The sequence below is a fragment of the Eleutherodactylus coqui genome, chromosome 4 (genome assembly GCF_035609145.1).
Source record: "Eleutherodactylus coqui strain aEleCoq1 chromosome 4, aEleCoq1.hap1, whole genome shotgun sequence".
Classification (NCBI taxonomy): Eukaryota; Metazoa; Chordata; class Amphibia; order Anura; family Eleutherodactylidae; genus Eleutherodactylus; species Eleutherodactylus coqui.
In genome coordinates, this window is record NC_089840.1 from 227,225,132 (window position 1) to 227,250,065 (window position 24,934).

Sequence of the window (24,934 nt, forward strand, 5' to 3'; positions counted from 1 at the left end):
GAATATAGCCTTAGGGTGGACACCCACTTGCGTTTTTTTTCAAGCGATTGTCAATGGGACTTTCTAATGTTAAAAAAAGATCGCACAAAAATCGCAAAGCACAAATTTGCGTTCTTAACATTAGAAAGTCCCATTGACAATCGCTTGAAAAAAATCGCAGTGATTGTCAATGGGACTTTCTAATGTTAAGAACGCATTTCAAATTTGTGCATTGCGATTTTTGTGCGATGCGTTTTTAACATTAGAAAGTCCCATTGACAATCGCGTGAAAAAAAACGCGCAAAAAAAACGCAAGTGGGTGTCCACCCTTAAAGTCATACTTTACAAGAGATGCTGGCAAGCAAGTAAGCAAGCACTTGGACTGCAAATACCTACGTTTCTCAAAAGCCTGGTCTGCCACAAGGCAATGGAGTTGGTAAGCCAAACTTTTGACTCCTCTAATTCTTCCACATCCCAACTCCACCCAGAACTAACTTGGACCCCACAACCCCTAATCTACCAGCTATAACACAGAATATGCCAACAATGAACTGCTCTCCAGCAGGTGTGAAACAAGACAGACCACTTCTCGCAACCTTCTGTTTATAGAACATGCTCAAACTTGTAGTTCTACAGTAACTAGGTAGTTAATTATAACAATAGTATATAAGAAGTCCAGTTAGAGAGTAAAGTTATTCACCTGTAAGTCCAGTTCAAGGTGAAATTTAAGAGTAGCTCTGAACATATGGAAGCATTTCAATCGCTCCTGATTGAGTTGTCAGTTGCGGCGAAACTCTGCTCCTGGCGTTCCCTATTATCGGATGTGGCTTCAGGTCTGATTGGACAGAGGCAGCTCTCTGAGCAGGAGGCAGTCAATAACCGTACTGAGGTTGAACTTTACTAGACAATGGGACAAATATGTGGGCTTGGATCCAGTCATAGGAACCGACATCCCGTGACTCACATTTGATGACAAATCAAAGAAGTTTCCAGGTGTGCCGCTACCTAGTCAGCACCTTACATTACAAGGTGCAGCTCCAAAACTGATAAACGCATTGTAAACTCTCATACATTCTATGCATAGTGAATACATTACTGAACACGGGTATCAGTTAAACACATTATTACAGTGTTTGTTGGGACACGTGTGATAATGTGACATCCCACAAAGGGGGAAAAAAAATGTAGTCATGGATGAATTACGCCACTTTCTTTAGATATTTGAATGGGACATAACTCGATAATGACCGATCAATCGGTCCCTGTTCTGCAGCACTCTTGTGACGGTATTGATACATTTCTATTACTTCCATTAGATACTAAGTAGCTTAATGTACATAAAATAATAATATATACGCATAAAGGTGGATATAATCATATTCCCTGATGAATATGGACTCTATTTTTAACCGATCATATGGCAGGTTTCTTCGCCTCAAGCCCCCTCACGCCTTCCTACAGAACGGTTGTCACAGCAACACACAACACACTCCATAGACACAACACAGCCTGAGCCTACGAATAAAGAAGCGCTGCCATTCAGCGTACACAAAGACAAATTTCTAGCATCATCATCACCCAAACATACACATGCATCCTCTAAATCAGCAGGCAGCGGCTCGTCAGGGTTAAATGCCCCATGACAACGTCCACTAAAAAGGAAAGGACACAAAGCCTCATTACATCCGCCTTGATCTGCTTTATTTCCTGGCTGGACTGAGAACGCCTCTCTTTCTCGTATTACCGTTATTTCAACGTGCCGCACAGCGACAGATCACAGAGTAGAGGAATCCAGAAGCGCATACCTGTGTGTATAGAGATCATGCAACATGTATGTGCCGCCGCATGCAACATCCTACATATCCAACACATGACAAGACATGCAAGCTGTGCATATGCAGGCCAGGGTTAAATGAACTGGCACAGCACTGGCAATCATGGGTTCTGATCTGAATCAAGCAACATCTGCATGGAGTTTGCATGTTCTCCTTGTGTTCCCTTATGGTTTTCTCGCACACTTCTTACGCTAATTGGCTTCCGAAGACATTGTCCCTAGTGTGCTGCCTGATAGAGTGTAATTAAATTGTCACCTTCACTGGGGACATGAGTGCATTCTGCTGGAATATATTGCTGCATAGTATATATATATATATATATATATATATATAGAGTCACATATAACATACCTGGTGTGTTCTCCTCCTTGGATCACTTGTTATCCCCGAGCCTCCAGCTCGCTATTGTTCTCCAGTGCACGCTTGCAAGGATGGAGGTGCCAGGCTAAGACTAGGCACAAGTTTGCAAAGCACCATAGCTCGATCTCATGGTCTTCTTTCTTTGCGATGACAGTCCCTACCCCTATCCATCTTAAGGGGCGATCTTTACCCTTTAAAGCATCTCCACCCACCCCACCCCCCTTTTATTTTTAATCTCCGCCCTCCCGCAGATACTTTAGGAAAGAAGAAAAAAATGTGAATCGAGGAGCGCAGGTCTGTCTAGTGCAAGCCGACCTCCAGCTGCAGTAGCAGCAGCTTCCCTTGTGACGTCAGCGCCCTCCCGTTCTATTTATATCCGCCCGATTGGATTTCATTCATGAAAAACAACGAACGTTCTAAGCAGCGAACGCGCGCGGCCGATTCACAGTGCGCGGCGTGTAATCTACGCGCGGCCCCGTCAATTGTCATTTACCCTGTGCAGCTCGTAAGCCTGCCGGGCACAATAACAGCACAGTGTACAATTAGGGCCGCAGGCTCCTTTTGTCACTTCAAGTGGAGTGACGTCAATGTAATGACAGCTTACATAGAGCATTGCACCTATTTGCAAGTCAATTGCATCACAAGGGCAGTTAAAACGCATGCGTTTTTTGCTTTGCGAGGCGAACAAAAATAGAACCCATTATTTTCAATGCGCCTGTTTTCATGGCCACAAACGAAAAATCGCAGCACGTTCTAGTTTTGTGCGAGTCTTGTACGAGACTAGAACATGCCGAAGTTCGGTCTTACGTACATCACACTGCACATGGACGGAATGGCCATGTCCTGTACAATGCAAGCTGTGGTTGATATTTTCGCGTTCGCCCGTGTGCATTCACCAGGGCGAGTGCAATATCGTCTGAGATACTCAGACTGATGCCGCACATGGAGACCCATGATTTTTATGTGAGTGCGATTCATTTTGCGAGAAAATTGCATCACACGCGCATCGCTACACTTGCGATTTTCATGCGTGTGAAAAGCGAGCATGAAAATCGTCCATTATTCCCTATGCAAGAAAAAAATGTATCACGCTTGCATGTACATGGGTGCACATTTTTTCCTGCACCCATATGGAATAATTGGCGATTCTTCAACAGAATTGCCCAATAATAGGACTGCGTTTTTTCTCTGCAAGATGCACAGAAATTGCATAGGGAAGAATGTATGTTTTTCACGTGCATAAAAATTGCAAGTACAGCACTTTGCATAAAAATCGCGTTTTTGTAAGTGCGATATCGTTCTGAGTTTCAGATATCGCACTTAAATGGGTAAATACACCCTTAAAAACAGTGGGTTCTTTTCCCATGCCATTTCCTGGCTTCTACCAATGTACAGAAATCTGTGGTTGGGGAGGTTGGTCTGTGTAAAGGCACCCTTAGCTGATGGGAGTCACCTCCAGTGTGAGAGCAGGAAACCCTCCTGAAGTTCCAGGCTGTAACCCTTTCACTACTGGAAAGGTGACATGTGCTCCTCACACAGCAGTGAGGACAACTAGTTGGGAGTTTAAGGGTTATTCAATGTCAACATTCCAGGGCCACTGAGCCCTGTAGTATGTATAGAAGGGCCCTGAAAGGGAGGGGCCACATACACTGAGGCAAATCAGGGATTTTCAACAGACGACCACTCAGGGCCCTTCTGCAGTGACAGGAAGAAGGCAGCAGGTTGTGTGTCATTAGTAGGTTTCCACAGAGGGAGGTGTAGTCTATGGAAAGCTTATTGTTTATTACAGTTTATTACACTCCAAGTCATACTTTGCAAAGGAGGTTAAAAAAATAAAACTGCGATACTTTTGGAGCGAGCGCCAAAGTCCTAGGGAAACAAACGTTGCGATATTCCTACATAACTTCCGTCCAATTGCGATATGGATGAAACTCGTACAGGAAAAGAACCCATTGATCCTAAAGCGGTTTGTACATGACTGATAGTCCGGGATCGAAAAAACCCAAAATTGCAGTATCTCCTATTTTGGGGCAGATTTATTATTTCCTATGGAAGCATGAAATAAAAACGCATCACATTTCTATGCCATGAAGTTGCAATTTCTAGCATTTTATGATTGAAACTACTGGCAATTTTTTTCTTTACATGTGTGAAAAATGCAACACGAGCGGGTCGGATTCTGCATGCGTAAGTCGCACAGTGGATTCCAGCTGTGAGCCCGGCCGGTGACTCTGCATACCTCCCTAAACTGTATGCGCAGTACAGTTTTTTTTTTTCAATTTATATTTCCCACGCCGTCGCTTAGCGATGATGCGGGTACATCAATGGAGGCTCTCCACGTGGAATCTGTGGCAAAATAGAACATGCTGCAATTTTTCTTCCATTTGCGGAATACACAATTCTTATCTGCTAGTGTAACCGAAAAATTGAAAATGCATGCCTTTCAATGCTTGCGTTGTACCGCAGATTGTCCACGTGGACAGCGGTCGTGGAATCCGTGTAAATACAGCCGTGTAAATACAGCCTCGGGCCAGTCTCACATGGGCGTATTGTCTGTGCGTGTTGCAATGCCAATAGCCCATTGATTTGCATTGAGCCACTCACAGCTGTGCATTTCCTCATGCATGCACGCCAAGATGTGCATGGGGATTGGCGGCATGCAGCAAGAATGCATGTCATTGTGTTTTTGCTGCATGCTCGCACATGTGGCACGCCTGCACTCACGTTCGTGTGAGCCTGGCCTACGGGGATTTTTCTAATTAGTAAATACATTAATGGCAGTGGGGGGCTGTGAAAGTTATATTAAACTAGGTGATATACCCTGCGTTGCATAGTGATTTTTCCCACTACAGACGTACTGGGACCCACCGCCTCCCCTCTGGAAGACTAGAACCATACAATGATCTTCTACTACAGTACTGCATTGAATATATATATATATATATATATATATATATATATATATATATATATATATATACATACAGTACTGATATACACACACACACCAGGCATTGAAGATGAAGAGTTATGCACACTCTGTCTTGGTTGATTCTCCCCATATTTGCCAAAAACAAAAAAAGAAGACTTCCGGACTTTGTAGAACTGCCCAAAGTGTTAGTTTCTTTCTAAGAATGAAATATACAGCGATAATAAGAGTGATAACGAGACATCCTGTCTAGATCAGCACAGGAAATCAATTAGAACATAGTTAGAAATGTTCATGCAAAGTTCAGTTGCTGAAAAGTTGAGATACAGGAAGGACTGAACATCAGCTCCACAGCATTTCTGAGAATCTATAATATAAAGCAGAACATTTCTAAGTATGCACTATTAAATTACGTGACAACACTTAACAGCACTAACTTTATTTAAAGCGACCCCCCCCCCCCCCCGATTCTGGTGAAAGAAAAATGGCCTCCCTGCTTTTCCTGACTACCTGATGCGAAGACACTTCATGCTGACCTGACTGGTCAGTGTTGTTCATGTGGTCAGTACAAATTCAGCAAAGCAGGTGAGGTGTCTGAGGTCAAAAACACATGACCGTATGCGCACATACGCTCGCTGCAGTTGTGCATGAACGTTTTTTTTTTTTAACCTCAGAGCATTCAAACTTCTCGCTATAGCGCACATGTTTAAATAAAACAGCAGGAAGATAGCTCCTGCCCTATATTTTTCTGCCCATACTACAAATGGGCGAGAATACCGCTAATGAAAATGAAACCATTGAAATCAATGGTTTAGTTTTATCCCGTTATGCAGCCGTGATTATCACAACCGCAGAGCGGGACAAAATCACGCAGATCTCAAGAAGCCCTTAGGATGCTTCTAGATGTAGCAATTACTGTTCAAAAAAATCGTTGACATGAAGTGAATGATAATCGTTTGGTCTAAACGCGAGCAAACGACTGAACGATGAACGGGGATTATTCGCTTTTCATTATTCAGTGTCTGCAGGCATAGAAATCATTGTTGGCTCGTTCACTTATCATTCAGTTTATATAGCAATTGTTCAGTACTAGAGATGAGCGAGTATACTCGCTAAGACACATTACTCGAGGGAGTAGTGCCGTAGCCGAGTATCTCCCTGCTCGTCTCTAAAGATTCGGGGGCCGGCGCGGGTGACAGGTGAGTTGCGGCGGGGAGCGGGGGGGAGTGGGGGGAGTGGGGGGGGGGAGGGAGAGAGAGATCTCCCCTCCGTTCCTTTCAGCTCTCCCCCGCCGCTCCCCGCCGGCCCCCAAATCTTTAGAGACGAGCGGGGAGATACTCGGCTAAGGCACTACTCGCTCGAGTAATGTATACTCGCTCATCTCTATTCAGTACCTCTTACCCGCTTATACAGGGACTAAAGGATTCTGAGCGACTCTGGTTTGAACGAGCCAACAAGATGCACGAGTGCGAACAGGTTAGCGGTGATGCCACTCACTCAGTCAAATAATATAATTGGCTTGTCTGAAAGGACCCTTAGGGCTCCTGCACACTTGCGTTTTTCTTGTGTGTTTTTTTCACGCAAATGTCATTGGGACTTTCTAATGTTAAAAACGCATCGCACCAAAATCGCAAAGCACAAACTTGTGATGCGTTTTTAACATTAGAAAGTCCCATTGACAATCGCATTAAAAAAAACGCAAGTGGGTAAGAGCCCTTAAATTAATGATACATACTAATGGACAGTATGCCTCCAGGGAAAGCTGGTGTGGCCATCTTTGTTTCTCTAGGACCGGAGCGTTGCTTTAACTATTTGGGCTGATTTCACACAGCGAGGAAAATCGTGTGAGATTTGTGCGTTGCGAGACGATCATTTCTTGCATGCTTTTATATGGAGTCCTATACATGAGTGATTTTTTTTCCACATCACATCATGGCGTGGGGAAAAAAAATTAAAAATTGCAGCACCATCGTTTTTTCACCGTTCCCTTAGAACGCCTCACACATCGTTTTCAATGAGGCCAAAAAGCACATTACATGGCGTGCAATTTGCACATGAGTGCGATGTTGGGTGTCCAATTGCAAACAATGAGAAACACTTGCCGATTCTCTGGTGTGGCTGAAAGTTGCACTGGAGGATCGCTACTTTACCTGAAGTCATAGGAGGTGTTTTTAAAGAAAAACACCTCGCATCCGCGGGTAAATCACATGTTCCCGAGTGTGATATCAGGCTGAGTTTCACAGCCCGATATCACGCTCGTCCCGTGTGAAATTAGCCTTAGGCCGCATGCACACAGGCGGGTCAGATTCCGTGTGCCGAATCCGGTACTGGCAGCAGTGGTGTCCGCACATACCTGCTTTCTTTTCGCTGCATCTGTACTGAGGATGGTCCATATGGCTCGCCGTTGGACATGCGCAGTACAGATTTCTTTTTATACTTCTGCTCTTCCCATGTCATCGCCTAGCGATGACGTGGAATCCGTGACATTTCCCAAATGTTAATTGGAATCTGTGGAATGCGTGCTGAGATCTTTCATCCGCGAGTGGAAACCGTAATTGTTTTCCACCCGTGTGCATGAAGAATCACTTTTGCATAACATGCTGTGGGCGGTATTTGCTGCGGAATCCAGAGGCGGACACCCGCTCTGGATTCCGCAATGCAAATCCATCCGCGTTCATGCAGCCTAAGTGTTGTAATTTAAAAACTAATTACGGAGCTTCATAGCATTGAAATAAGGGCTGAGTTAGCTGTGGTAGCACAGTGCTGTATAGAAATCAGGAAGCAAAACATACCAAAAAAGGTTTGATATATAGATGTGCTAACACACACTCAAACACACATATATACATTCATAAGTATACATATATATGGGTATAAGCACATAGATACGCACAGATGTATCCAAAAAACATATGCATACACAAACGTAAATGCACACATGTATGCAAAAACATAAACACACACAAGCATTAACATGTAAACATACATCATATTTTATACATAAATATATGCACACATACACATCAACATAAAACATGTCTACACAAATAAATACATGTATATACTATACACAGGTAAAGTATAATTAAAATAGAACCTGTCACCAGGGTCCCGGGACAGATATGCACTGTGTCTCAATGGAGCTCCGGCCTCTCCACCCACAACATGTTGACTGACAGCTATCTGCCTATAAACGTGGAATCATAACTTGTGCTATGCAGTTTGTGTAACTCCCATTAACCTTTATGGGAGTTATGGAAACAGTGCAAATACATTAGGAGACAATACAAGGATCTCTCCCATGATCTATTTATACCCAGCACTGTGACTGAAACAAGGGGGCATCCTCTACGTCTAGAAGGGGGTTCTTTACTGTAAGAGCAGGGAGACTGTGAAATTCTCTGCCTGAGGACATGGTGATGGCAAAACTCGATCGAGGAGTTTAAGGGGGAACTAGACGTCTTTTTAGAGCGCTACGACATGACAGGATATAGACATTAAATAACCAGAAGGATTGTTGATCCAGGTCTTGGAGTCAGGTTAGGAACCTTTCAAATGAGATTATTCTGACTGCCATCATGGAGTCGGGAAGGAATTTTTCGCCCCAAAATGGGGTAAATTGGCTTCTGCCTCATTGGTTTTTTTTGCCTTCCTTTGGATCAACAAAGGGGGTGGAAACAGGCTGAACTGGATGGACATTGTCTTTTTTCGGCCTACCATACTATGTATGGTACTATGTAACAGAGCTTGGCTGTTTCCATTGTCCTGGGCCACCTCATTATCAGCAGTATTGCCATCCTGGCCATATTTGACTAGAATGGCTAATGTAGTTTCGGAGACGCCACCAAATTCAATCAGCCCCCGGGATTGTTTTGAAATAAAAGAAGCATCCCTCACCTGTTCACTCAGACCATGTTCAAGATCACTATTGCAGTCTATGTTTCCAGTGCTGCAGTGATGACTTCACTGCTACCCACATGACAGCTGGAGCCACTTCTTGACCTGCGTGGGTAGTCGGTGATCTCATGCCGGTCAGCAGCAGCGATGACATGCTAGGCACCTCATGTAACCACTGCAGCCTATCATGTCCTCAGTAGTTATATGGGTATTCGGTGACATCATCACAGTGGTGTTGGAAAACAAAGACCAATGGGGAGCCACAGAGCATCAGAATGGAACGGGGACAGAATGAACTGGTGAACTATGCTCATTTTATTAGAAACCAATGATCTTCTATACTGTTGGTAAAAAATATGCATGCAATGGGGACAGAAAATCTGCCCGTGTGAATGAGCCCTTAGAACTATGCAAGTGTGGTAAAGGGATGGTGTTCTGTACTAAAGAATAAAGGAAAAAAATACTCCGTTTCTGCATTGATTGTTTGAGAGATAAGCAGAGGTGAAGCCCAGAGTTCTATACTGACAACAGGAAATCCTCTGACTTACTACATCAAGGATTTCCTGCAGTGGAAATAACCCTCTTTCAGATCTCCCGTGTCTTCCATGCATGACATGTTCAACATAAATATAACTAGTATAGGGGTGCCCTATGTTCCATTCATTAAAATGGGCAATTAAGTTAATTAGTTCAGTATGTGCTATTGTCATGCGCAAATGTGCAGGAAAATGGAGCATGCTGTGTAATTTTTGGCATGAACGAACCGCACGCGCAACATACGCTTATGTGAACGAACCCATTGAAATCAGTGAGTTCTATTCAATGTGTACTGTGTGCACAAATACGTCTGTGTGACACAAGCCGTGGACTGCTGTCATGGCATCACAGCCTGGTTGTGAATGGTGTATAATAGGATTAACATGGTATGTCAGCTCTTCAATGTACCAAATATAGAGATATTGGTATGTAGCGGTATACCGTAACCGCAGGTAGGTCCGCCTACTGGTCTCTGGGTGTTCATTCATGCCATGATATGTCATCTCTAGACTTCTGACCCAATGCTATGTTGCTCCCAGTTATTAATTAATCAATGGGTAAAGTAGGTTAATGAGGTTACATTTTGGCATTATAGTAGAGTTCTCTGTCCGGTCACATCCTAAGTTTTTCATTAACAAGTTGGCTTAAAAATTGATAGAAAACAGCTCAATTTTTAAAGAATTGCTTGCAAACATTTTTAGGGCAGTTTCACACTGGCTTTTTTTTTAAAGGAACTGCAGTCTTTTTAGCCAAAGCCAGAAGTGGATCCAGCAGGAAGAAGAAGTGAGTTCCCCTACTGGTGGCTGCAGGTAGTGCCAGGCCATATTTCACCATAGGCCCCATGGCAGTGCTTTGTCCTACATTTATATGCTACTGCCTAGTTTGTTCAAGGGGATTGGGGTGGAGGGACAATTCTTAGTTGTGCAATTCGTGTGAGCTCGCCTACGGGAGATTGGTACAGCGTATTATACCAACACGCTTGTGTGAGCCTGACCTTAATATATACCACTAATTAACAATACCATAAGACAAACTAATAACTCTCCAGCAGCAATGTATATTTATAGATTCAGTCCGTGTCATTATGACATTTTTTGAGGTCTTTCACACAGGACTAGAGAGAAAAAGCGAAATCAGAGCTACCAAGGAGGGCAATGAGTCATTGATGCCTCACAGGTTTGTTGCAGTGGGTAGTTCAGGCACGTTTCAATTGTCGACTTCCATTCACTTGTGAAGTTGTTAGATAGGTCAGAGCAAGGTGAAAATGACAAAAGATAGAATTTTGGAACAAAGCAACAAAGAGAAGGTCAGTGGGTTCCTTCTAGCAATGGTTATGCCTATTATGGGCTACCAACCAATCTATAGGGTTCCGCATGTTACTATTTGTCCCACTATAAAAGCAAATATTTAGCTGCATTGACGTGAGGGAAATGTCATTAATTAATTCAAACACCTGGTCGTTAAGGTGCGTCACATAGAGAATGTTAAGCCAAGCCTGTGGGAAGGAAAAACAAAAAACGGACACCTGTTGGTGGACTTACAACATAAAACATGAAGGTATTGGCTATTTTGTCATTACTTTATGCCCTAATGGGTAAGGAGGGGATTTATTTTGTAGAATTACATTAGAAGTTAATGTGTATAATTACGTACTTTGCATCATAATTAGCGGATATAAAACTGGAAATTCAGGATTGAGAATTGATTTCTATCAACACCAAATTTGACTCATTCTTACTCCTACAGGGTGGAGATATCTTGGGTTTTCTCAGTCTCCATGATATAACAACACTATTAGATGTCATGGTCTACCTTTCCAGTGAGTCCCGACTTAAGAACGCTATTAGAGATGAGCGAGCGTACTCGGAAAAGCACTACTCGCTCGAGTAATTTGCTTTATCCGAGTATCGCTGTGCTCGTCCCTGAAGATTCGGGTGCCGCTGCGGCTGACAGGTGAGTCACAGCGGGGAGCAGGGGAGAGCGGGCGGGAGAGAGGGAGAGAAAGATCTCCCCTCCGTTCCTCCCCGCTCTCCCCTGCAGCTCCCCGCTCTGTGCCGGCACCCGAATCTTCAGGGACGAGCACAGCGATACTCGGATAAAGCAAATTACTCGAGCGAGTAGTGCTTTTCCGAGTATGCTCGCTCATCTCTAAACGCTATCTTTTCTCCCTAGGGAGAGCACCTAGAAGGTGAGGGAGTGAGGAGACTTATAAGGTAATTCATGCTCCTCTAGGTAATATGCAATTAAGGGATATGGAACAATACCTCTGCAGCGCCACCTATTAGAAGATAGCATTTCTGCAAGTCAATGTTAGACTCTTTATACAAGCCTTGTTAAATAGTTACAGCACACTTAACTTTTCAGAGCAAGCTGAAGTGTGTGTACATGAGGAGCAGTGCTACTCTGGTTGTCAGGCAGATGGATGTGGACCCGTCTTGCCACACACCGGTTTGGCTGTGGGCTACCTGAGGTGGTAGCACCTGAAGAACACCAGTTGTCATGCTTAACTTTTCCAAGCAGGACATCGGCTTTGCTGTGGGGTCCCCAAGCCATTGTAGATAGTCCTGATTGTGTGGCTGTTGATGCAGAGGAACAGTACCGGATGGTGTGAAAATGTAGCAGAGGTCAGAGCTGACAGCACAGTAGCAATAACAAGGTCCAGGCAGAAGGTCAGGGCAGGCAGCAGGCAATAGCGAAGTCTAGTGAACAATGCCGAGGCCAGGGAGCACAGAAGTCAGAATAGTCAGGAAACAAGCAGGAGTCAGAACCAGAATACACGACTAACTAGGGCTTTGTCACAATGGCTGATGGGACCAGTTGTATCCACCCTAAATCATATGCTCACGTAGAGGTGACATTGTAGGAAAGGTATATGGCTTATATATACCCCATTTAGTTGTGGGTTACAATTGTGAACTAGGATGTGTAGAGGTGAGTGCCAAGTACCTTATCGCTAGTATTATTATGTTTTTAATTCTCCCATCTATCTCCGTCTTTTACTACTGTCTGACGACGTCAGTGCCTCCTGTATAACAGTCCAAAGTTACACTGTCATCATGCATACCGTCAATGCCAAAACACATCTATGAGGAAATAGAAAATAGCATTTCAATTCTGTAAGACAGAAGAAAGTTGTCCAAGTATTTTAATTATTTCTAGAAGATTAGACACAACCACAGTCATCTAATATACAGCATGAGCACCAAAGGAAATGACTCAGTCATTGGATGGAGTTACATAATAGGAGGTATTATGCAATAAACACCGGCTGGATCATTTGTACCATAGGCGGTTCTCTTCTATTACCTCTCTAATCCAAAAGTTGCCAGCTATCTGCAGATTAGTGTTTATTATTTGAGACTTGATATATGAGCTTGGTCTACATATTAATTATCCCATTGTTATATTCCGTAATCATGCAGCAAACAAAGAGAAATAATGTTGTACCACATCAAAGCAGGAAGCCTGTAGTTAAAGATAAGTTGTCAAACAATCCCTCTTTATTAGAAGAGTCTCATGATCATTAGCTGTTAAAAGGTGCTCTGCTGCTTGCACCGCATTGATCAGCTGCAATTTGTGAGACAATCTGGCAGCAAGCGTTCAATTTCCCAACAGTGCTCCCAGAGGGGAAATGAAGCATTACATGCTCACTATATGCAAATAATGAAGATGTAACATGACCTGGGTATGCTAGAGTCATATCCGCTGTGACCCATCCCACAATATCACTCTTTACCCACCGATAAATACACTGAGACCATATTAATTTGGGATATTTTGGCCACAGCAGCCATTTTATTTAAACAAATAACCAAACACATCAACCACTTGGAGGAGGTCCTTGGAATGACAAAAGGTCTGGGGCTTAAACACATAAAACTGAACCTTGCCTCCAACAGTACAACCGGCATGGAGACACTACTAGCCCCCCATCCTGGCCTCCTGGGGTTCCTTCCCTGGCCTTACCCAAAGTACCAGATCCAACCACACTGAAATAAAAGGGGGGAAGTCTTAAAAGGTGAGGCCGTGCCCACCAAACCTCCTCCACCCAATTTAAAAATCCACCTCCAAAGACCCCCCACCCGCCACAGGCTGCTAGGACAAGAAAAAAACACATTTCCCATAAACAGACCTATCTACCGTATCTCTAACCTTCCTAAAATGAATTTACTAGCTCTCAATCCTCTCTAAAAGGGAGGTTGGGCGGGACTCTCTTCTCCCTAAAATGGTGCTCCCACTCAAAGCCCTCCCCCCTTATATAACTTGATTCTCTCTAATTACCATATCCTTATCTACACAAATCCCTTTCTTCACCCTTTTTCATCCCCAACTCTGCCTTAGCCCTTTCCTCTACTCCTGATCCCTAGCCACCCTGTCATGTAAGGCCTCTTCTTAGGGCCCCTGATCCCACCCTGTACTTTACCTCTGCAGTGACAACTATAGGAAAGCAGCATTCCTGTAAATCAATCCAAGTCAGAAAACCATACACATACAGCTGTTTTCGGGATTTTGCCCCTCATCCGTGTGCAGTAGGATACTGCCTTGGCTAGTGAGAGGCCTATGATGTGGGTCGGGATAGGTATAGTTTCACCTTAAGGTTAGCACCTAGAACTTGTTTGAGGAGACACCTAGGAGATGAGTGAGGAGACTTATAAGGCCATGCATGCTCCTCTGGGAAATATGCAAATAAGGAAGATGGAACAATGCTTCTACAGCACTACCTAATGGAAGGCACTGACCTCATAGGTATCTGTTCACACAACTTCTAGGCATTCTCCTTAAGGAGAGACAATACCCTTCCTGACCCACAGTGCGGTAACGTCAAAGGCAACAAAACGCCACGCCATCTAGACCACATGAGTTGAAGTATTTTGCAAAGTTTCTATGAACACAGAGGGATGATTAGAATAATGAAAAAAAAAGTTGGACAACCTCTTTAAAGAGGTTGTACCACAGGAGACTTATCACCTATCCATTAGATGGGTGATGAAAGTCTGATCGGTGGGGATCTCACTGCTGAGATCCTCTCCCATCTATAGAACGAGGGTCCAGTGTCCCCTCTCATCCCCACTGCTCACTGCACCCCTTGTAGCGAGGGAAAGACTTAAAGAAGCGGCTATCTCACACGTGCAGGGAGCTGCTCCATTAATTTTTAATGGGGCTACTGATGGTAGCCAAATGCTTTGTACTCAGCTGTTTCAATCATCTCTATTGAAAAGAAAGGAGCAGCGCCACCCACCTGCGAGAATGGGGATCGTCGGGGACCGTTTAGACTGTTACACCTATCCTGTAGATAGGTGATAAAAGTCTATTGTGGTACAACCCTTTTAAGCGTACAAGCTTATTAGTAGCAAATTTGCGCTCCCAAGCATTCCATGCATGTCACTAACTACAAGCTCTCAAATCACAATACAGTAAAATGTCCAAGTAATAGACGGAATGTGAAATAAATTGCCATGCAGGACACAACAAACACAGGTTATCTAATCTAAAAGTGACAGAATCTTTGATGTGAAATGATAAAATTCTAATAATATTATATTTGTGCACAGACCAATTACATGCCAGACGGAGCACCCAAGCATAGCTATGCCAACGCTAATTAGTCATACTTCCAAGACAAAGACCCAACTCCATCATTGGCAGAATAAAGAGATTAATTCTGTCTAAAACAACAGAGCTCTGTGGAAAGATCAAAGTGATCAGTTTATATTGTCAGACAAACGGAGCATAAAAATAGACGAATTACTGCGACTCCTTCTAACTGAACTTCAACAGTTGTGTCTAACGAGATCTATTGGAAGAAAGCCATGCGCACAGACATTATATTATACATACATACATATACCGTGTTTCCCCGAAAATAAGACAGTGTCTTATATGAATTTTTGTTCAAAAAGGTTTAACTTTTTTACATGTACAGCTGCCTGGACACTATTTAAATTGACTTTTTAAATTAACTGTTAGTAGGGCTTAATTTTGGAATAGGGCTTATATTTCAAGCATCCTCAAAAAGCCTGAAAAATCATTTTGCAAAATCCTGAAATATCATGCTATGTCTTATTTTCAGGGTATGTCTTATTTTCAGGGAAACAGGGTATATGTATACTAGCAGAAATACCCCACTTCGCACGGCTCTATTACGTATAACCGTTTGAGGTTACGATCTTCGTTTGCTGCTGATATGAAGCCAACAGAATGTATTCAGTTCGTTCTTGGTGAGTAAAGAGAAATCATTGGGTTGTTATGCGCCACAATTTGACGTCTTGCCAGTGGTGTCCGGAAGAGATTTCAATTAACAAAGTTATTTGGTTACTGGAAAATCCGTCTTCAATAGGACCTCCCTGTATTAAAATAATAAAGTGGACTATATTTACCCCTCCGTGGCCTCTGGGATGAAGCGCTGCAGTCCCAGTGATTGCTGGAACAGAGGAGGTCACAGGAAAACAGGTGACTGCTGCAGCCCATTTGGGGGGAAGGAAAGGGGAATCCCTGTGGCCAAGCGGCTCTATCTCAGGACGGAACTGAATAGCGCTGAATGGACCCCAATGACTATTATGGGCTCTGCTCACTTTCCATTCAGCTGTCCGGCTTTTTGGGTGACTACCCACTACACTTTTTTTTCACTGCGAAATTCGCAGCGTTTTTTTTTGCAGGGGTCTATGGGACTTGTAATGTTAAAATCGCGATTTCGCGGTAAATTGCGATTTTGCGCGATCGCGATTTTAACATTACAAGTCCCATAGACCCCTACAGAAAAAAAAACGCTGCGAATTTCGCAGTGAAAAAAAAAAAGTGTGGTGGGTAGTCACCCTTAGGGCGCCTACCCACTGGCGATTTTTTTTCCTTTGCGTTTTGCGTTTTTTCTCAAGAGCAATTAGTTTTGAATGTACTCCTGTCCACTGGCGTTTTTTTTTCCAGTCCGTTGCAATTTTTAACATAGGAACTGTCAGTTGCATATGTGTCCTTATTTTTCTCTTAATGCACCCATGAATGTCAATGTAAATTAACGGAAAAAGCCGCGAAAATGCCGCGAAAAACGCGCCAAAACGCGCCGAAAACGCTGCGTTTTTCACGCACGAAAATCGCAAACGCCAGTGGGTGGGCGCCCTTAGATGGGAAAAAAAGCACCTTGTGCAGCACTTTTTCTTGCAGTATTTTGAGCCAGATCTGGGGTGGAACATCCAACCGGAGGTTCCAATGCAGATATGAAACCATCCTTATAGTACTGGGGATGGTCAGCTGCTGAATCTATCAGTTTAAAGGCATCATGACTTACACAGCGCACAACCTGTATTTTTTTGACTGCTAATAAATAAATTTTGATTTCTTAACAGAAGATTGCAGATTACCAAGAATCAGAGCTGATATATAGCGTTGTAAGCACAAGGCAGAATGACTCGCAGGCTTCTTGGTAATTTCTGAGACCGCAATGCATATTAGAAATATCATTACGAGGAAAGATTATGTCAGCAAAATGTGTAGTAGCATTTTATAGAATGATAAAAATCCCACAACATATTTCATGGTAATTTACAAACTACAAAAATAAAGACCAATTGTAAAAACAGATTCTACTACAACATGATGCAATGCAAGTGTAGCCTATACAGCTAATTCACTGATATGGTGTTTTGTCTTCCACACCCACGAACTGGCGAACTCAGACGGAACCACAGAACTGCGAAACAGACTTCATACTCATGGACAGACATAAACTAACGATTGACAAGCACTCAAAATATTCACCTGTGTGCCTACACAGATGGAATAACTATAGAATGTACAAGGTATTAGTTCGTATTTTGACCAGGATACTTAAGCCTGTGAGTCTACTTCAAGGGTCCTCATTGTCTTGTGGGTCCCTACTCTAACGAGACAACTAAGCCCAGGAAATCTGCCTGCATTCGGGGTGATCATCCCGAAAGGGATGACCCCGTGCTGGAACCTAGGGACCTACCCAATCCTAGATGACAAACAATCACCAGCAAGATACAGATCACACCACAGGTATAAAAACCTGCACAGACAAGCAGGAACATGACACTGTTCACACCTAAATACACTGAACAAACAGAGGAAAGAGCAGCAGCCTCTAGCAGAGGAGCTGGTCTATATGAGCAACAGACCTAGTGGATTGGCTGGCTGGAGCAATCCATACCTAGCCAGCACATTCATGGCACACCTGTGGGACTGTACTGCTGGAAACTCATGTAATACAGCAGATCCCAGCAGCACACTCTAACATACGGCAGGTCCTAAATAACCAGAAATTGAGTTTGCGAGCAAGAAACCCCCACCCCCGTCACTGATTTGAAGTGGGCATCCCCTGTTCTGTGCTGACAGTGCGATGTGAAGCAAGCAGTGGATTGGCCTGAGCCCTGCATTCTCAAAGCACTTAAGCATCTTGGCCCAACCCCTTTAATCCCTTAAGGACCAAGCATGATAAATATGCAGCGCTTGGTCCTGGGCTTTAACCTTGGCCAATAGTAGACATATGGTGCGGGATTAAAGCCTCTGCTGCTGCTATCAAGCAGGAGCAGGTTGAGTTGTCATCTGTTAGTCACAGCTGAGAACCCGGAGGAGAAGGTAAGAGTTGTTTTTAACCCCTTCTGGCTTCTCCTTTCCCAGCTACACAGCGCTCAATGAGCACTATGTACTTAGGAGTGAAAGCGGAAGTGTTAGCTCTGCTATGTGACCCGGCGATCACGTGACCGCTGGGTGCCCTCTGTCACAGTAGAGCTGCAGGGTCCAAGCAGTCCTTGATCAGCTCTGTTAGTGACTACTGTCACTACTGGGGGATGTTTTCCCTTGTAACTGGGTCTCCTATGGATGCCCCAGCTACAGTGTAAAAGTGTGTAATAAAAAAAAGACAATGTGAATGACCCACAAAGGTCTTATATGATGTCAGGGGGCTCATAGATGGTAAAAAAAAATTGTTAAAAAAAAAGTAAAGGAAAATTACAGAATAAAATAAAAATATATACATAAAAAAAGAAAAATGACCCACCGCCGCCAACCAAAACCATCGCCATATGTGCCCTGTAATGCGAAACTGTACAAATTATATATCAAAACGTCTGAAACAAGATGAGAAACCCAGTGCCATATTTTATTTTAGCATAAATATACTAATTGTAAAAATAAACAACTATACATTTTTAAAAACAATTTTTTTAGCTTTTTATCCCTAATAAAAACAAAAAAAAAACAGAAAAAGAAGGATGTAAGAAAATAGCCCTATATGTTACAGAAAAAAATGCAGCAAAAATAATTTTGGTAGCTGAGGAATAACAAAATAGGGCATTAAAACCACCACAGGGGGAAATCCCTAAAAAATGTCTGACCCTTAAGGGGTTAACTCAGAATGCCATAGCAGAGTATTTATTGGTGGGTTTTCTAAAGTCCAAACACAATGACCAACAGTTGCAAAAATATATAATGAAATGATTTGCTTATTTTTACTATCCCCTGAAATACCTGAGCTGAGCGTTGGCAGAAATCAGCTGTAGAAGGCGACTATAAATGAATGAGGACATTTGGGGCTGTGAGTACACGAATAAAACACTATTGTAGAATAGCTCCCTCTAGAGGCCATTCGTATTTACACGATGCAGTTTATGTAAGGAATCTTTCAAGATGACTATTTAAATATCCGGTCATAAAAAATAATACGACTGACTGACACAGATTGCCTGTAAACTCATCAGGCCAGTAATCGGGGCCACACAACGTCTTCACACGGATGGTTAGGATTAAACACTAATTAGCAGAAAGTTTTACTCTGCAATTGAATGTAAACACTGCTCTGAGAATTGTGTGGGTGGCCCGGCAGATTAAAGATGTACCAACCTCAATATTTTTCTTTATGTCATTTGCAGCCATGAAAAGCCGAAACTATTATCTGTTTGTATGGACTTACCCCCGCATGAAGCTATGCCATTGAAACCAATTGAGTTTATAAAAAAAATAGCAGATTGTCTGCTTCTCCCTTCTGTCATTTATACTTTACGGACAGGAGGCGTCTTCAGAAATGTGTTTATTAGTCAATTATGTAGAATGAGACGTATGGGGGAGAAAAGATGATGGGAAGATGTAGAATGACTTTAAAGGGTTTTATACTTGGGCTCTTTACACTGGTGAGAAGGGGTTAAAACAGATGCCATAATGCCCCGTCTTTAATACGTAATTCTACGTAATTTTGTACTTGCTACACCTCTTTTAATTGAGCTAAAAGCTGCAACGACTTCTACTTAAATAGCTAAATAGAGCCAGCTGTCTCCTTCACCGAGCGCCGCAGGTAAACTCCCTCCCTTTTTTTAAAGCTCCCATAGGAATCTATGGGAGCTTCCTGGGATTTTTGTCAGAAGATAGGTCCTGGCTTATCTTATGACGCTGCAAAGAAAAATTGGAGCTAAAAATCACTGTTTTTCAGTTGTGATTTTTTTCGCGCCACTAAAAATCGCTCATGTAAATGAATGTATTGGAATCCAATGCTTTACATGGTCTGAATTCTCAGCAACATTTTCTCATGGCTAATAGATGCGAGAAAATGCTCGTCTTAATGAGTCCTTAGGGGACCTTCACAAGGGATGTATTTACTGCCAACTATCCACAGATGAAAATCAGCAGCGAATGCGCAGAAAATCTGCAGGGGGCAAATCTACCCTAAATAGTGCATCTAGACGCACGATCTAAGAGCAGCTTTGTCCCATTTAAGTGAATGGGATTGAGCTACTATACCAAGGTACCACTGCTATGAAATGTATGGCGCTGTGCCTGGCATGCAGTGAAGTGGCTGGCTGCTCACATTAGACAGCTGATCGCCAGACCTTCACTGATCTGTTATATCACGAACGTATATCGGCTCAGTTTTCACGCCGAGCCAATATATGTCGTCCTCGTGTGCAGGGGGGGGGGGGGGGGAGGATGGAAGAGCCAGGAGCAGGAACTGAGGTCCCGTCCCCTCTCTGCCTCCTCTCCGCCCCTCTGAACTATTTGCAATGGGGAGAGGCAGGGCGGGGCTAAGTCTAGGAACATAGCCCAGCCCCCGCCCCTCCTCCTTTCATTGCAAATAGTGCAGAGGGGCGGAGAGGAGGCAGAGAGGGGACGGGACCTCAGTTCCTGCTCCTGGCTCTTCGATCCTTCCCCCCCTGCACATGAGGACGACGTATATCGGCTCGGCGTGAAAACCGAGCCGATATACGTTCGTGTGAATGCAGCCTTAGTTCTGGAAAACCCCTTTAAGTCATCTAGTGCAAGGTCAGCTCTCTCATCTCACTAAACGACGAGGGTCTATACAGAATTCCTTAATAGGCCCTGTATTTTGAGTGCACCTTTCTTTTGACACTTGTACAGCAAGAAGTCAACCAGAAGTTCCATTTTTAGTTACAAAGTCAAACCATGAGGAGCTGTATGCTGAATTCTATGATCTGAGTACAATATGGTCAGATGTAACATTTATTTACTGGTTTGGACAACAATGTTTTAGAGAAATATGCCAATATGTGATTTTATACTACAGTAACTATAAAAGTACATATGTAAATGAGGAATGTGTAGCATTTTACTAATTAGTGTTCAACAATGCAAGTAACAAACTCTTGAAGCATAAAAGTAATCTGCATAATTAACATGTTTTAACTTTAAACTAATTAGCTGTTGCAAGTCATGCTGGTGTTTGGTCACATGTTGAAATACCATGAGTGCTTTTTCGTTGAGCCGTGACTCATGGTACATTTAGAACGCAGTAGGCCTTCACACATCTCAGATATAAGTGGAGGGGTTACCAGGGGACAAAGGAAGTATCATGTATTGAGCACTCGGTGGTTTATTATTTTTAAAGGGGTTGTCCCACAAAATGAAGTTATCCTCTATCCACGGGATCGATGGGGTTCCGACACTGATAGCCAAAACAGGACTCCTAAGGCTGGGTTCACACAGGGTGGATTTGTCGCGGTTTTACTGCGGTTTTTCTGTTGCGGTTTTGACGCAGAAGAACTGCTTCTGCGGCAAAACCGCTTCAAATGTAAATTTTGGCTTGCGGATTTTGCTGCGGTTTTTTCCGCAGCGCTTTTTTACTTTTGTCACGTATTTGTCGTGTATTTGGTGCGGTTTTGGCTGCGTTCATAGAGGTTTATGGACAAAAAAGCGCTGCGGAAACGACCTAAGAATGAACATGCTGCATCTTTTAAAACCGCGCCGCAGTTGCATTTCCGCACTGCGGCTGTGCGGAAAAAATCCGTCCTGTGAGAACAGCTTTTTGGCAAAACTCATTTGTGCTGCATTGCACTGCAAACGCAGCGGTTTTGCCGCAGTGCGAATATGCAACGGCAATCCGCGGCAAAACCGCGGCAAATCCGCCCTGTGTGAACCCAGACTAAATGTGCTTAAGGATGATCTGAAGATTTCCACAGAATGCACTGAAAGACACAGCTTAACCCTTTCCAATCCACTGCCTGACGTCTTCAGACATTCTGATTGAAGGCTGTACAGCTCCGATGTCAGAAGACGTCCGGCAGGGTACTCTTACTGTATTTTACTGGCCGCTCTGTTGTCGGGGGCCCCTCCAGCGTGTCTCATACCGCAGTACCGGCTCTTGCAAGCAGATGGCGCCATTGTAGAATTGCAGAAAGACAGAACCCCCTAGGAAACCCTGAATCCAAAATTGGATTGCAAAGGGTTAATCTGTCTGCCTGTGGATTTTTGGTGCTGAATTTCCCATGTCTTGCGGAAAAATATCACTCATCTGAAAGCAACCTAAAGATCCATTTCATTGGGCCTGCTGAGTACAAGTGCTTGAATATCTTCACAGTCCCGTTGAAATGAATGGAGTGGTGGTGCATATACATATCCTCCACTCTGCCCATTCAGAGACCCTCTGGATCCCCACTCCTGTGATTAGTGGGGGTGGCAAGTCGTTGGAATCCATCAATCACATACCCGTGGATTGGAAATACCTTCATTTTCTGAGACAGCCTCTTCAAAAGGTATTAATACTTAAATCTAGCCCTTATAAATATTTTTTCCATGTTCGCTAATATCCCCAGATATTACAGGACTAATATTAGAGTGATGGCAAATATTACATGTTTGATGTTAGAATAGCGCCACCTGCTGTTTCTATTGAACAGTATTTCTGTGATTGATCCACCTCAGTTAATGTTCCAAGGTGGTCACATCTACTCAGTGTTGCTTCTTTGCAGTAATGCTATCTCACTCTCTTATCACTTGTTCATTATCTCTTCTGACATCAGAGAAGACGCAGCAACTTCTGAAGCAGCCCCTCACCACAACAAGGAACCCTCCCCCAGAGAGAGAAGTAGGACTAAGCGTGTGTGACCACCTGGGAACAATTACTGAGGGGGAAACAGAATAAAGACAGCAGGTGGCGCTATTCTAACATTAGTCCTGGACTCTTTGAGGAAAGAAACATTTTTTTATAGTAAAATGTAAATACAAAAATGTTTATAATTATGGTCTGGATTTAACTGTAAACAATGTTTTTCATTGGACAACCCCTTTAAGACACACACTATTTAGTACACTTGGATTTAGTGGAGAGGTTGTTTGCTGAACGATATTGTAAGCATAGGACAAAACATTCTGCTGAATGAAATATGAGCTGACTCAGCTTGTTTATTATACGTGCAGACAGATGGTGTTCTTGTGTGGGAATTATTGCATATTCTTTTAATTCAAGACTATTCATTTTACAACATAAGTTGGAATATATTGAGGTTACACGGTAAAGCCATAAAGTACTTGTTACATAGTAGGTCACTTCTTAAAGCTAATATACATTGGAAAACAAATAAAGCAATAACTGGGGAGGAAGGAAGGAAATGTGTTCAACAATTTGTAAGCAAATATCTATATCTACTTATTCATCAGATGCAGGTAAATGCCGCTATCCTGCCCATAGAATGTTAGATTATCCTAGTATTACTTAAAGGGGTTTCCCGGGCAGAAAATATTTTAAAAATATTTTAGTCCCAGAAGACCCTTTAACTCTAAGAAGTCCAAATGATGTGCTGATATTTTTTATAGGAACAGGAAATCCATTTTTATGATATAGGGCTTGTTTTCTTCTTCCCTTTACACAGCCGAACAGTTAACTGAATTCCAAACTTCTTTACTCACGACTAGTGGAAAGCTTCAAGTTTTTGTCACTTGTGCATACAACTTATACACTGAATTGAATAATCAATCAGTATGCAGTGAGCTTCTAAGCTCCCCCTAGTGGTGGCTGCAGACAGACAGAATTTTAACCTATGTCTTGTTTCAATCAGTATGCAGTGAGCTTCTAAGCTCCCCCTAGTGGTGGTGCAGACAGACAGAATTTTATTAACTTCAGTTCTATGCAGGTGATTTGTAGCTCTGTATCAGAAAAAATGGCCCAACCAAAATAAAGATCTTAATCAGAACAGAAATTTAAGATAACGTTCGGGCTAAAAATGATATGGTGTTAAAAGGAGGGCATTCCTTTTAATGGACAATCCTAGCAAACCTGAAAACCCAAGTCTGACTGAACCTAACTCCAATTGCCTACTAGTCTTTACAGAGTTATTGACAAGACACAAGGTAAATAGCTTTCTCCGGAAACTGAAGTTGTACTGTGCAGAGCCATTAGATTGATAGGGAACGTAATTCATAGGTTCCCTCCATGTCGACACTGTGGGCGCTGGGACTACTACAGCATCTCGCCGGAGGACCAAACCACACAGCCAAATACAGTAGACCTCAGTTTTCAGTAAGCTTGACTTGGTGTAATTAAGGGTCAAGCTTGTTTCAGTCACTTCTGTATTTTCTTGTTAACTCTTTACTTGTGTTATTCTTTGATAGTAATATTTTGGACGGTGTAGCGGGCAGCCCCACACCCTTCACATTGAGGACTTTATGTTGGCTGTACAACTCAGTTTGTGGTTTGTTTGCACAGTTTTCTTCCTCTTTTAAGAATAAAGAAGTGAAACTATTTTTTAAGAAAATGGTGCTTCCTCTCAAGGAGCTAGAGGAAAAAAGGGGATCTAGACAAGGAAGACGGAAGTAGGCCAGAGCAAGGAACTGGAGAGTGGTTAGTGCAAGAGAAGAGAGGGAGAAGCTGCAGGTCCTCTGCATCGGTCGCTGACCAGCAGGACTGCCTGCAAAGTTCCACAGAACTACGGGGCACCAGAACCTCTACGAGGGGGGAACATTCTCCAAAGGAGGACCCTTAGTGGGAAGAGGGAAATGCTGGGAAAAACGATGCCGGCTGTGTCCTCACGTTGCCTAAACCTATTGATCTGATGCTGGTAAGCGTAACCTATGTCTTGTTTCATTTGGTTTATTAAAAGTTCTGGAACAAGAAAGCGGACTTTGTGCTATGTGGTCGCAGCCCTTTAAAAGCCCCTGTATGTCC

The 24,934-nt window shown here is 43.1% G+C and overlaps 1 protein-coding gene across 5 annotated transcripts in view; it reads right to left on the reverse strand.

The window, feature by feature from the left end:
• Positions 1-24,934, reverse strand: part of RHOBTB1 (Rho related BTB domain containing 1) — a 160,317-nt gene that overhangs the window by 43,908 nt on the left and 91,475 nt on the right. The window contains exon 1 of one of the 5 annotated variants that reach the window (XM_066600808.1): positions 2,166-2,341. The exons of 3 other annotated variants lie outside the window; for them this stretch is intronic. The gene's annotated coding sequence lies outside the window, so the exon portion shown is untranslated. Of the gene's footprint in view, positions 1-679; positions 830-2,165; positions 2,342-24,934 lie in introns of those variants that run through there. One more of the 5 variants, XM_066600809.1, reaches the window with a different exon arrangement.